Source organism: Arachis hypogaea, chromosome 16, assembly GCF_003086295.3.
Source record: "Arachis hypogaea cultivar Tifrunner chromosome 16, arahy.Tifrunner.gnm2.J5K5, whole genome shotgun sequence".
NCBI lineage: Eukaryota > Viridiplantae > Streptophyta > Magnoliopsida > Fabales > Fabaceae > Arachis > Arachis hypogaea.
In genome coordinates this window covers 68,344,204-68,358,765 of record NC_092051.1, presented here as the reverse complement: position 1 = coordinate 68,358,765, position 14,562 = coordinate 68,344,204, and the positions used below count along the sequence as shown (strand labels likewise).

General features: G+C 40.6%; 1 non-coding gene across 1 annotated transcript; it reads left to right on the top strand.

Annotated features, from left to right (window-relative positions):
• The first annotated feature begins 5,965 nt into the window (after positions 1–5,965).
• On the top strand, positions 5,966–6,073 carry LOC112760943 (small nucleolar RNA R71). Its single transcript, XR_003181355.1, has one exon. It is a non-coding gene; the product is annotated as a small nucleolar RNA R71 (small nucleolar RNA).
• The last annotated feature ends 8,489 nt before the right edge of the window (positions 6,074–14,562 follow it).

The following is a 14,562-nucleotide window of genomic DNA, read 5'->3' as shown; positions in this document are numbered from 1 at the left end:
CTCGTCACAGTCATTCAATCATTGAATCCTACTCGGAATACCACAGACAAGGTTTAGACCTTCCGGATTCTCTTGAATGCCGCCATCATTCTAGCTTACGCCACGAAGATTCTGGTTGGGAGATCTAAGAGATATTCATTCTAGCTTATTTCATGTAGAACAGAAGTGTTTGTCAGGCACGCGTTCATAAAGGAGAAGGATGATGAGCGTCACACATAATCATCATCTTCATCACGTTCTTGGGTGTGAATGGACATCTTAGAAGCAAAATAAGATTAATTGAATAGAAAACAGTAGTACTTTGCATTAATCTTTGAGGAACAGCAGAGCTCCACACCTTAATCTATGGATTGTAGAAACTCTACCGTATGAAAATATATAAGTGAATAGAGGGTAAGCATGGCCGAGTGGCCAGCCTCCCATGGAGGTCTAGAGATCTAAAAATGATCAAAAGATGCCTAATACAATAGTAAAAGGTCCTATTTATAATAAACTAGCTACTAGGGTTTACATGAGTAAGTAATTGATGTATAAATCCACTTCCTGGGCCCACTTGGTGTGTGTTTGGGCTGAGCCTGAGTGTTGCACGTGTAGAGGTCCTTCTTGGAGTTGAACGCCAGCTTTTGTGCCAGTTTGGGCGTTCAACTCTGGTTTTGGCTCCTTTTCTGGCGCTGGACGCCAGATTTGGGTAGAAAGCTGGCGTTGAACGCCTGTTTACGTCGTCTATTCTTGGCCAAAGTATGGACTATTATATATTTCTGGAAAGCCCTGGATGTCTACTTTCCAACGCAATTAGAAGCGCGCCATTTCAAGTTTTGTAGCTCCAGAAAATCCACTTTGAGTGCAGGGAGGTCAGAATCCAACAGCATCAGCAGTCCTTCTTCAACCTCTGAATCAGATTTTTGCTCAAGTCCCTCAATTTCAGCCAGAAAATACCTGAAATCACAGAAAAACACACAAACTCATAGTAAAGTCCAGAAATGTGAATTTAACATAAAAACTAATGAAAACATCCCTAAAAGTAACTAGATCCTACTAAAAACATACTAAAAACAATGTCAAAAAGCGTATAAATTATCCGCTCATCACAACACCAAACTTAAATTGTTGCTTGTCCCCAAGCAACTGAAAATCAAATAGGATAAAAAGAAGAGAATATACTATAAATTCCAAACTATCAATGAAACATAGCTCCAATCAAATGAGCGGGACTTATAGCTTTTTGCCTCTTGAATAGTTTTGGCATCTCACTTTATCCATTGAGGTTCAGAATGATTGGCATCTATAGGAACTCAGATTTCAGATAGTGTTATTGATTCTCCTAGTTCAGTATGATGATTCTTGAACACAGCTATTTTATGAGTCTTGGCCGTGGCCCTAAGTACTTTGTTTTCCAGTATTACCACCGGATACATAAATGCCACAGACACATAATTGGGTGAACCTTTTCAGATTGTGACTCAGCTTTGCTAAAGTCCCCAATTAGAGGTGTCCAGGGTTCTTAAGCACACTCTTTTTTTTTTTTTGCTTTGGAGCTTGACTTTAACCGCTCAGTCTCAAGTTTTCACTTGACACCTACACGCCACAAGCACATGGTTAGGGACAGCTTGGTTTAGCTGCTTAGACCAGGATTTTATTCCTTTAGGCCCTCCTATCCACTGATGCTCAAAGCCTTGGGATCCTTTTTATTTACCCTTGCCTTTTGGTTTTAAGGGTTATTGGCTTTTTGCTCTTGCCTCTTGGTTTTAAGAGCTTTTGGCTTTTTCTGCTTGCTTTTCTTATATTATTTTTTTCGCCTATTTTTTTTTCTGCAAGCTTTGTTCTTTGCTGCTTTTTCTTGCTTCAAGAATCATTTTTATGATTTTTCAGATTATCAAATAACATGTTTCCTAGTCATCATTCTTTCAAGAGCCAACATATTTAACATTCTTAAACAACAACTTCAAAAGACATATGCACTGTTCAAGCATACATTCAGAAAACAAGAAGCATTGTCACCACATCAATATAATTAAGCTAAGTTCAAGGATAAATTCGAAACTCATGTACTTCTTGTTCTTTTGAATTAAAACATTTTTCATTTAAGAGAGGTGATAGATTCATAGGACATTCATATCTTTAAGACAAAGTTACTAACTACTAATGATCATGTAATGAAGACACAAACATAGCTAAGCACATAACATAGAAAACAAAAAACAGAAGAAAGAAGAACAAGGAATGAATCCACCTTAGTGATGGTGGCGTTTCCTTCTTGAGGAACCAATGATGTTCTTGAGCTCTTCTATGTCTCTTCCTTGTCTTTGTTGCTCCTCCCTCATTGCTTTTTGATCTTCCCTTATTTCATGAAGCATGATGGAGTGCTCTTGATGTTCCACCCTTAGTTGTCCCATATTGGAACTCAATTCTCCTAGGGAGGTGTTGATTTGCTCCCAATAATTTTGTGGAGGAAAGTGCATTTGAGGCATCTCAGGGATCTCATGGTAATGAGCTTCATACGCCTCTTGAGCTCCATGACTGGGATCTCTTGCTTGCTCCATCTTTTTCTTAGTGATGGGCTTGTCCTCTTTAATGAGGATATCTCCCTCTATGTCAATTCCAGCTGAATTGCATAGGTGGCAAATGAGGTGAGAAAAGGCTAACCTTGCCATGGTGGAGGACTTGTCAGCCACCTTGTAGAGTTCTTGAGGTATAATCTCATGAACTTCCACCTCTTCTCCAATCATGATGCTATGGATCATGATGGCCCGGTCTATAGTAACTTCAGACCGGTTGCTAGTGGGAATGATTGAGCATTGAATGAACTCCAACCATCCTCTAGCTATAGGCTTGAGGTCCAATCTTCTTAGTTGAACCGGCTTGCCTTTGGAGTCAACCTTCCGTTGAGCTCCTTCTACACATATGTCCATAAGGACTTGGTCCAACCTTTGATCAAAGTTGACTCTCCTTGTATAGGGGCGTGCGTTCTCTTCCATGTTTGGCAAGTTGAACGCCAACCTCACATTTTCCGGACTAAAATCTAAGTATTTCCCCCAAACCATTGTAACATAGTTCTTTGGATCCGGGTTCTTACTTTGATCATGGTTCTTGGTGATCCATGCATTAGCATAGAACTCTTGAACCATTAGGATGCCGACTTGTTGGATGAGTTTTGTTAGAACTTCCCAACCTCTTCTTTGAATTTCATGTCGGATCTCCGGATACTCATTTCTTTAGAGTTTGAAAGGGACCTCAGGGATCACCTTCTTCTTGGCCACAACATCATAGAAGTGGTCTTGATGGGCTTTGGAGATGAACCTTTCCATCTTCCATGACTCGGATGTGGAAGCTTTTGTCTTCCCTTTCCCTCTTCTAGAGGATTCTCCGGTCTTAGATGCCATCAATGGTAATGGAAAAACAAAAAAAAGCTATGCTTTTACCACACCAAACTTAGAATTTTGCTCGCCCTCGAGCAATAAAAGAAAGAATAGATGAAGAAGAAGAAGAAATGGAGGAGAGGGAGAGGGTGATGTGGTTCGGCCAAGAAGGGTGTAGAGGGGTGTGTTGTGTGAATTTGATGAAGAATGGAGGGCTTTATATAGGGAAGGGAGGGGGGAAAGGTTTCGGCCATATGGGTGGGTTTGGGTGGGAAATTGGTTTTGAATTTTGAGGGTAGGTGGAGTTTATGAGGTAGGTTTATGGGGAAGAGTGGATGGATGTGAGTGGTGAAGAGGTGATGGGGAAGAGAGTGTGAGGTGATTGGTGAAGGGTTTTTTGGGGAAGAGTGTTTATGGGGTTGTGTGAAAGAGAGTGGTGAGAAGAAGTGAGTGGAGGTAGGTGGGGATCCTGTGGGGTCCACAGATCCTAAGTGGATCCTGTGGGGTCCACAGATCCTGAGGTGTTCAAGGATTTACATCCCTGCACCCATTAGGCATGTAAAAATGCCTTTGCACCCAACTCTGGGCGTTCAACGCCCATTTGCGTGCCATTTCTGGCGTTGAACGCCAGAACCATGCCTGTTCTGGTGTTCAGCGCCCAGAAGCTGCCCATTTTGGGCGTTCAGCGCTAGAACCATGCTCTGTTCTGGCGCTGAACGCCAGACAGATGCTCCTCCAGGGTGTGATTTTTCTTCTGCTGTTTTTGATTCCGTTTTCAATTTTTATATTTATTTTGTGACTCCATATGATCATGAACCTACAAAGACATATAACTAAGAAAAATATAGTTAGATAAATAAAAATTGGGTTGCCTCCCAACAAGCGCTTCTTTAATGTCAATAGCTTGACAGTGGGCTCTCATGGAGCCTCACAGATGTGCAGAGCTTTGTTGAGACCCTCCAACACCTAGAGTTTGGATATGGGAGTTCAACACCAAACTTAGAGTTTGGTTGTGGCCTCCCAACACCAAACTTAGAGTTTGACTGTGGGGGCTCTGGTTGACTCTGCTTTGAGAGAAGCTTTATCTGCTTCCTCTCTATGGTTGTAGAGGGAGATCCTTGAGTTTTAAACACAAGGGAGTCCTCATTCCATTGAAGGACTATTTCACCTCTGTGAACATCAATCACAGCTCTTGCTGTGGCCAGGAAAGGTCTTCCTAGGATGATGGATTCATCCTCTTCCTTTCCAGTATCCAGGACTATGAAATCAGCAGGGATGTAAAGGCCTTCAACCTTTACTAACACGTCCTCTACTTGTCCATAAGCCTGTTTTCTTGAACTGTCTGCCATCTCTAATGAGATTTTAGCAGCTTGCACCCCATAGATTCCCAGTTTCTCTATTACAGAGAGGGGCATGAGGTTTATCCCTGAACCAAGGTCACACAGGGCCTTAAAGATCATGGTGCCTATGGTACAGGGTATTATGAACTTTCCAGGATCCTGTCTCTTCTGAGGCAATGTCAGTTGATCCAGATCACTTAGTTCATTGATGAACAAGCGAGGTTCAACTTCCCAAGTATCAATGCCAAATAATTTGGCATTCAGCTTCATGATTGCACCAAGAAACTTGGCAGTTTGCTCTTCAGTAACATCCTCATTCTCTTCAGAAGAGGAATACTCATCAGAGCTCATGAAGGGCATAAGGAGGTTCAATGGAATCTCTATGGTCTCTAGATGAGCCTCAGAGTCCTTTGATTCCTCAGAGGGAAGCTCCTTATTGATCACTGGACGTCCCAGGAGGTCTTCCTCCTTGGGATTCACGTCCTCTCCTTCCCTTACAGGTTTGGCCATGGTGCTTATGTCAATGGCCTTGCACTCTCCTTTTGGGTTCTCTTCTGTATTACTTGGGAGAGTACTAGGAGGGATTTCAGTGATCCTTTTACTCAGCTGGCCCACTTGTGCTTTCAGATTTCTAATGGAAGACCTTGTTTCATTCATGAAACTTACAGTGGCCTTAGATAGATCAGAGACTAGATTTGCTAAATTAGAAGTATTTTGTTCAGAGTTCTCTGTCTGTTGCTGAGTTGATGATGGAAAAGGCTTGCTGTTGCTAAACCTTTTTCTTCCACCATTATTAAAGCCTTGTTGGGGCTTTTGATCCTTCCATGAGAAATTTGGATGATTTCTCCATGTTGAGTTATAGGTGTTTCCATAAGGTTCACCTAAGTAATTTACCTCTGCTATTGCAGGGTTCTCAGGATCATAAGCTTTTTCTTCAGAAGATGCCTCTTGAGTACTGTTGGATGCAGCTTGCATTCCATGCAGACTCTGAGAGATCATATTGACTTGCTGAGTCAATATTTTATTCTGAGCCAATATGGCATTCAGAGTATCAACCTCAAGAACTCCCTTCTTCATAGGCGTCCCATTACTCACAAGATTCCTTTCAGAAGTGTACATGAACTGGTTATTAGCAACCATGTCAATGAGTTCTTGAGCTTCTGCAGGCGTTTTCTTTAGGTGAATGGATCCACCTGCAGAAGTGTTCAGTGACATCTTTGATAGCTCAGATAAACCATCATAGAATATATCCAGGATGGTCCATTCTGAAAGCATGTCAGAAGGACACTTTTTGGTCAACTGTTTGTATCTTTCCCAAGCTTCATAGAGGGATTCACCTTCTTTCTGTCTGAAGGTTTGAACATCAGCTCTAAGCTTGCTCAGCTTTTGAGGAGGAAAGTACTTGGCTAAGAAAGTCGTGACCAACTTATCCCAAGAGTTCAGGCTGTCTTTGGGTTGAGAATCCAACCATAATCTAGCTCTGTCTCTTACAGCAAAAGGGAAAAGCATGAGCCTGTAGACTTCAGGATCTACTCCATTAGTCTTAACAGTATCACATATCTGCAAGAATTCAGTTAAGAACTGAAAAGGATCTTCAGATGGAAGTCCATAAAACTTGCAGTTCTGCTGCATCAGAGAAACTAATTGAGGTTTCAGCTCAAAGTTGTTTGCTCCAATGGCAGGAATGGAGATGCTTCTTCCATGTAAATTGGAATTAGGTGCAGTAAAGTCACCAAGCATCTTCCTTTCATTATTATTATTTTCGGCTGCCATCTCCTCTTCCTATTCGAAAATTTCTGAAAGGTTTTCTCTGGATTGTTGTAATTTAGCTTCTCTTAATTTTCTCTTCAGAGTTCTTTCAGGTTCTGGATCTGCTTCCACAAGAATGTTCTTATCCTTGCTCCTGCTCATATGACAAAAAAGAAGGCACAGAAAAATGATAATAATAATAGAGATCCTTTATACCACAGTATAGGGATCCCTGTATAAGTAGAAGAAGAGGAGGAGACAAAGAATGTAATATAATGGAAGAAACACAACTGTGAGGATGGCAGAGATGTGAAATGAGATGTTAGGATATGAATGAATAAATAGAATAAGATGGGGGAGGGATAATTTTCGAAAATTATTTTGAAAAAGAGTTAGTGATTTTCGAAAAATGGTTTTTGAAAATTGTTAGTATTTTTTCGAAAAATTTTTAAAATTAAAAATAAAAATAAGAATAATTAGTTAATTAAAAAGAAATTTTTGAAAAAGAGGGAAGATATTTTCGAAAATTAGAGAGAGAGAGTTAGTTAGGTAGTTTTGAAAAAGTTAAGAAACAAACAAAAAGTTAGTTAGTTAGTTGAAACAAATTTTGAAAAGATAAAAAGTTAGGAGGTTAGGAAAGATATTTTTGAAAAAGATAAGATGAGAAGATATTTTTGAAAAGATATGATAGAAATTAGTTTTTGAAAAAAGATTTGATTTTTAAGATCACAATTAATGACTTGATTCACAAGAAATCACAAGATATGATTCTAGAACTCAAAGTTTGAATCTTTCTTAACAAGCAAGAAACAAACTTCAAATTTTTGAATCAAAACATTAATTGATTATGTTATTTTCGAAAATTTGGTATCAAAAATAAGAAAAATATTTTTGAAAAATATTTTTGGAATTTTCGAAAATAACTAAGAATTTTGAAAAAGATTTGATTTTTGAAAAAGATAAGATTTTCAATTTGAAAATTTGATTTGACTCATAAGAAACAACGTGATTTTAAAAATTTTTGAAAAAGTCAATCCAAATTTTCGAATTTGATGAGAGAAAAAGGGAAAGATATTTTTTTTGATTTTTTGAAATTTTTATGAAAAACATGAAAATTATGCAATGCATGAAATTTTTAGATCAAAACAATGAATGCATGCAAGAATGCTATGAATGTCAAGATGAACATCATAGACACAATTTTGAAAAATTTTTAATGCAAAGAAAACATGCAAGACACCAAACTTAGAATTCTTTAATGCTTACGCACTAAGAATTCAAGAATGCATATGATAAACATGAAAAGACACAAAACAAAAAATTGTGATGTCCAGGCTCGAACAATCCCTGGCAACGTGAGCAACTTGGTACGCGTAATCGTGATTACACTTTAATTATGTAAAATTCATGGTTCTTTCTTTCCCTGGCAATGGCGCCAAGAACATGGTGCCAATACCATGGTTCACAACTTCGATACAACTAACCAGCAAGTGCACTGGGTCGTCCAAGTAATACCTTACGTGAGTAAGGGTCGAATCCCACGGAGATTGTTGGTATGAAGCAAGCTATGGTCACCTTGTAAATCTCAGTCAGGCAGATTATAAAGTGATAATGGTGTTTTCGAATATTATATAATAAAATAGGGATAGAGATACTTATGTAATTCATTGGTAGGAATTTCAGATAAGCGAATGGAGGTGCTTTCGTTCCTCTGAACCTCTGCTTTCCTGCTATCTTCATCCAATCAGTCTTACTCCTTTCCATGGCTGGCTTTATGTAATGCATCACCATTGTCAATGGCTACTTTCGATCTTCTCTCGGGAAAATGATCCAAATGCCCTGTCACGACACGGTTAATCGTCTGGAGGCATCACCCTTGTTAATGGTTACATCCTATCCTCTCAGTGAACATGGTCAACGCACCCTGTCACGGCACGGCTATTCATCTGTCGGTTCTCGATCATACTGGAATAGGATTTACTATCCTTTTGCGTCTGTCACTAACACCCTGCAATCGCGAGTTAGGAGCTCGTCACAGTCATTCAATCATTGAATCCTACTCGGAATACCACAGACAAGGTTTAGACCTTCCGGATTCTCTTGAATGCCGCCATCATTCTAGCTTACGCCACGAAGATTCTGGTTGGGAGATCTAAGAGATATTCATTCTAGCTTATTTCATGTAGAACAGAAGTGTTTGTCAGGCACGCGTTCATAAAGGAGAAGGATGATGAGCGTCACACATAATCATCATCTTCATCACGTTCTTGGGTGTGAATGGACATCTTAGAAGCAAAATAAGATTAATTGAATAGAAAACAGTAGTACTTTGCATTAATCTTTGAGGAACAGCAGAGCTCCACACCTTAATCTATGGATTGTAGAAACTCTACCGTATGAAAATATATAAGTGAATAGAGGGTAAGCATGGCCGAGTGGCCAGCCTCCCATGGAGGTCTAGAGATCTAAAAATGATCAAAAGATGCCTAATACAATAGTAAAAGGTCCTATTTATAATAAACTAGCTACTAGGGTTTACATGAGTAAGTAATTGATGTATAAATCCACTTCCTGGGCCCACTTGGTGTGTGTTTGGGCTGAGCCTGAGTGTTGCACGTGTAGAGGTCCTTCTTGGAGTTGAACGCCAGCTTTTGTGCCAGTTTGGGCGTTCAACTCTGGTTTTGGCTCCTTTTCTGGCGCTGGACGCCAGATTTGGGTAGAAAGCTGGCGTTGAACGCCTGTTTACGTCGTCTATTCTTGGCCAAAGTATGGACTATTATATATTTCTGGAAAGCCCTGGATGTCTACTTTCCAACGCAATTAGAAGCGCGCCATTTCAAGTTTTGTAGCTCCAGAAAATCCACTTTGAGTGCAGGGAGGTCAGAATCCAACAGCATCAGCAGTCCTTCTTCAACCTCTGAATCAGATTTTTGCTCAAGTCCCTCAATTTCAGCCAGAAAATACCTGAAATCACAGAAAAACACACAAACTCATAGTAAAGTCCAGAAATGTTAATTTAACATAAAAACTAATGAAAACATCCCTAAAAGTAACTAGATCCTACTAAAAACATACTAAAAACATTGTCAAAAAGCGTATAATTTATCCGCTCATCAGAGACCCATGATATCTGCTTCTGTTGGCAGACTTTGTATGTCCAGGCACGCTTTGTTGAATCTTTCCATGTAGTTACGAAGACTTTCCCGATCTCCTTGCTTGATTCCTAATAGACTTGGGGCGTGCTTAGCCTTATCTTTTTGGATGGAGAATCTGGCCAGGAACTTCTTGGCTAAGTCGTCGATGCTTGAGATGGACCTAGGAGGTAGATTGTCGAACCATCTAATTGCTGTCTTTGTTAAAGTAGTCGGGAAGGCTTTGCAGCGAACTGCATCTGAGGTATCGGTGACATACATTCTACTTCTGACATTACTGAGATGATGGCCGAGATCTGCAGTGCCATCATACAAAGTCATATCGGGATGTTTGAAGTCTTTTGGGATTTTGGCCCTCATGATCTCTTTGGTGAATGGATCTTGGTCTTTACGGAAGTCATCTTCGTGACCTGATCGAGTAGCTTTGGTCTTGAGATCTGCTTCGAGTTTTAGGAGCTTGTCCTCTAACTCGCGGCGTCGCCTAACTTCCCTTCATAAGTCTCTCTTAGCTTCTTGTTCCAGCTGTTTAAGGCGATTCTGTTGCTTACGATAGCTTCCAAAATTTCTGTGTTTGGGGGTTGCTTATGTTCCCCGTTTTGAGGTGTGTCTTTGGAGGTGGCATCCGTGTCTTTGTTTGGCATTCTGTCCACTAAACTAGAGTTGTGATCGTTGTCATGGTCATCCGCCATGGTGATGGGATGACTTCCAGGTTCCCCGGTAACGGCGCCAATGTTTTGAGGGTTACCTGAAACTGTAGGTCGATCTCGGATGAGATCTTCTGTACTGGTCGGAGATGATGTGTCCGGCTGGCTGGTGGCGGCCAGAGCTGTTGTGTCCGACTTGTTGGACTGGCTGCACTTCTGATCCTTGGTCATCGGAGGGTGAGGGTACCTGCAAGAGACTCCGATGCTTAAGTTAGCACGGGTATTAAGCAGGTTTATTGTAGAATCAGAGTATCAGTTATACCTGGGTGCTCTAATGTATTTATAATGGTGTAGAGTGACCTTTTTAGATAAGATAAGTTAGTTATCTTATCTTATCTTATCTTTGAGTGAGGTCATCTTATCTTCTGAGGAACCGCCTTTATCTTTCTGGGCTTTAGCTGCCTTTAGATTGAGCTGTGTTCCTTCGTTTGGGCCTACTTGGGCCTCTGCGGTATTTTGTCTGAGCTCTTTAAGAAGAGGTCGGACATTGGCCGAGCTCTTTGAGAAGAGGTCGGATAGTCTGACCTGAAGAGTTCGGTGGGCTTGTCGCTAAACATCCCGGGTCAGACAGCTTGACCCAGGGTATGAACAGACATGTTGTGTCTAATACTGGCATCTCTGTAGATCCAGCAAAGGTGGATGTTATTTCTAGTTTACCTTACCCCTCTTCTGTGAGGGAAGTCCGTTCATTTCTTGGCCATGCAGGTTTTTACAGGAGATTCATGAAGGACTTTAGTAAGGTAGCACTTCCCTTATCCAGACTACTGCAGAAAGTTATTGAGTTCGAGTTCAGTGAGGATTGCAAACAAGTTTTTGATAAGCTGAAGACTGCCTTGACTCAAGCTCCAATTGTGAGAGGACTAGACTGGAGCCAACCATTTGAAATAATGTGTGATGCTTCCAACCATGCAGTAGGTGCAGCACTGGCTCAGCGTGAAGGTAAGGACCCCTTTGTAATTACTTATGCGTCTAAAACTCTAGATGCCGCTCAGTCTAATTATACTACTACTGAGAAAGAGCTTCTTGCTATTGTTTTTGCTCTGAATAAATTTTGAGCCTATTTACTTGGTACAAAAGTAGTAGTGTACTCAGACCACACAGCTCTAAAGTATCTATTAGCTAAAAAGGAATCCAAACCAAGGCTTATACGTTGGATACTGCTACTACAAGAATTTGATTTAGAAATTAAGGATAGGATGGTAACCCGAATCTAGTGGCAGACCACTTACTGCCTTAAGCACATTAAAGATGACTCCACTCCTATAGCTGATAATTTCCCATTTGATAACTGCAAATAGTATCCGAGGTAGTCCCTTGGTATGCACCTGTAGCTAATTATCTCGTTAGCCGCACTTTTCCTCTAAACTTTACTAAGCATCAAAGAGACAAGCTGAAAAGCGAGTCTAAATATTATATATGGGATAACCCATATTTATGGAGATGTGGCGCTGACCAGGTAATTAGACGGTGTGTGCCTCAATCAGAATTCTAGTCCATCTTAGAGGCCTGCCACTCATCTGAGAGTGGAGGGCATTTTGGCCCTCAAAGAACAGCTAGAAAAATCTTAGACTGTGGATTCTGGTGGCCTACTCTTTTTAGGGATGCTGCTGGATTTTGTAAATCTTATTTCCCATGCCAAAAATTTGGTAATATATCCAAGAGGGATGAGATGCCTCAACAAATTATGCTTTTCTGTGAAGTTTTTAATGTTTGGGGCATTGACTTCATGGGTCCATTTCCAAATTCTAATGGTTATTTTTATATATTGTTAGCCATGGATTACGTTTCCAAATGGGTGGAAGCAATTCCTACCCGCACTGATGATGCTAACACTGTTGTTTCCATTGTGAGAAACCACATTATTTGTCGCTTTGGATCCCCACGAGCAATCGTGAGCGATCAAGGCACCCATTTTTGTAACAGGAGACTAACAGGATTAATGAAGAAGCATGGGATAATTCATAAAGTTGCAACTGCCTACCATCCTCAAACTAATGGGCAAGCCGAGGTGTCAAACAGAGAGATAAAGCATATCTTGCAGAAGATAGTCAAACATCATAGGAGAGACTGGAGCACCAGGCTACAAGATGCACTTTGGGCATACAGAACAGCATACAAGACACGCATTGGAATGAGTCCTTTCCGCTTAGTTTATGGAAAAGCCTGTCATCTCCCAATTGAAGTAGAGCACAAAGCCTTTTGGGCAGTAAAAGAGTGCAACATGGGATTTGAAACAGCCGGAGCTGAAAGGAAATTGCAACTGTAAGAATTAGAAAGCCTTCGCCTGGAAGCTTATGAGAACTCAAGGCTGTACAAGGAAAAGATGAAGGCTGTACATGATAAGCACATCAAGAGAAGAGAGTTCCAACCTGGGGACTTAGTCCTCCTTTATAAATCTCAACTGAGGCTCATGCCAAGCAAGTTGAGATCAAGATGGGAAGGTCCATACAAAGTAGAGAAGGCCGAGCCGTACGGAGTTTTTCAGCTAAGTCATCCTTCAAGCTCTGAACTCATCAAAGTTAATCGGCATCGTTTAAAGCTGTACCATGGCGAGAAGTTGAAGAAACACAAGGAGCTCGAGATCTTCCTCTTGGAAGATCCCCATATAGCCGAAGACTGAGCTAATGGAGCGTCCAACTTACGAACGTTAAAGCAAAGTGCTAGGTAGGAGACAACCCACCATGGTATGATCATTCTTTTCTTTATTCGCAGTTTTCTTTTCCAATAACTCTTCTCCTTATTCGTACATTTAGCTTGCATTTGCATTTGAATATTTTTATCTTAAAAAAAAAAATTTTGCGACGCGACCACATCATTGACGCGTCCGCGTCGCAGGAGGCTTAGAGAGAATAATAAATGAACAGAGAGTCACGCGAGAGCGTGGCTGGAGGTGTGCCCCTAGCACAAATCACCCCACGCGATCGCGTCGCTCATGCATTCGCGTCGGGTGGGAACATTGGCCTCCCACGCGACCACGTCACCCACGCGGCCGCGTGACCTGAGAATCGACGTGAAAAGGGTGCAAAGCCAAAAGTTATGCTGGAGTGGTGCTGGACTAGTGCTAGACGCACAGTCCCTACCAATATTGGCCACTCACGCGATCGCGTGACCCACGCGATCGCGTCACCCACAATTTGGCAACTTTAAGATTTTGAACAGAGAGTTGTGCGAGCGCGAGGCTGCCCTCGCGCCAGTAGCATAAACTGTGTCACGCGACCGCGTGACCGACGCGACCGCGTCAATCCATCTAAGCGCAAGTCGCGCGAACGCATCACCCACGCGTCCGCGTTGATTGCGCCGCACAGCTTACCCTGATTTACCAAATATCTTATCTTTCTTTTCTCCAAATCCTATTTTCTCTTTTCCCTCCTTATTTCTTCCTTCTTCCTTCTTTCTCACTTTCTTCTCTCTCTTTCTCATCACCATTAACAAGGTTTTTCTTTTTCCTTCCTTACTTTTCCATTATCTTTCTTATTTTTGTGTTTTCTTCTTTTCTTTTCTTTTTACTTTCATTATCCATATTTTCTTTTTCTTTTCTTTTAATTGGTGTTAGAAATTTAATTGAGTCATTATTTCTCATTATATGCTTGTGGATTGTTACAAAATTATTTGGCAATTATATATTACTTTTTAAAGGGTTACTTGCATGTTCAAATTATTATTTTCAATAGTTTATTCATCATGTATGCTACGTGTTTGTGAAAAAGCCCATATGGTATTATGCATTTTCTACATTTTTCTATTCTACTATTTAATGCTTGCTTTTCATAAATTCCCTTTACTATTTTTTTAATTTAATTTAATTGTCAATACAAACGTGATGGTTCGTTATGAGTGATAACATATTTAACAAATTAAATGCTTGATCTATGCTACTCATGCCTTTGCCTGCATGCCAATAAACACCTTGCGTTTAATTGTCATCAAATGCACTTTCTATATTTCCATTGGTGAACTTTTCACATGTAGTCATGACCATGTGTTAACGACATCCTCTTTATCGTGCATTGATTATCACTTATACCATCCTCTTCCTTGCTCTATCCCTTTAAATTCATGTTACTTTCTTTTCCCCTTTTCAAGATGGCAACCAAGAAAGGAAAAGAGAAAGCCACTCCCAAACCACTAGCAAGAAGAGGAAAAAAAAGAGCATTAGTGGCAAAGCCTTCTTCAACTGCAGTCAAGCCCTCAACAAAAAGAATTAAGAGAATTATAAAGGTTGATGGTAAAGAGAAAGCCTTCCCAACAAAGGACACTGCGC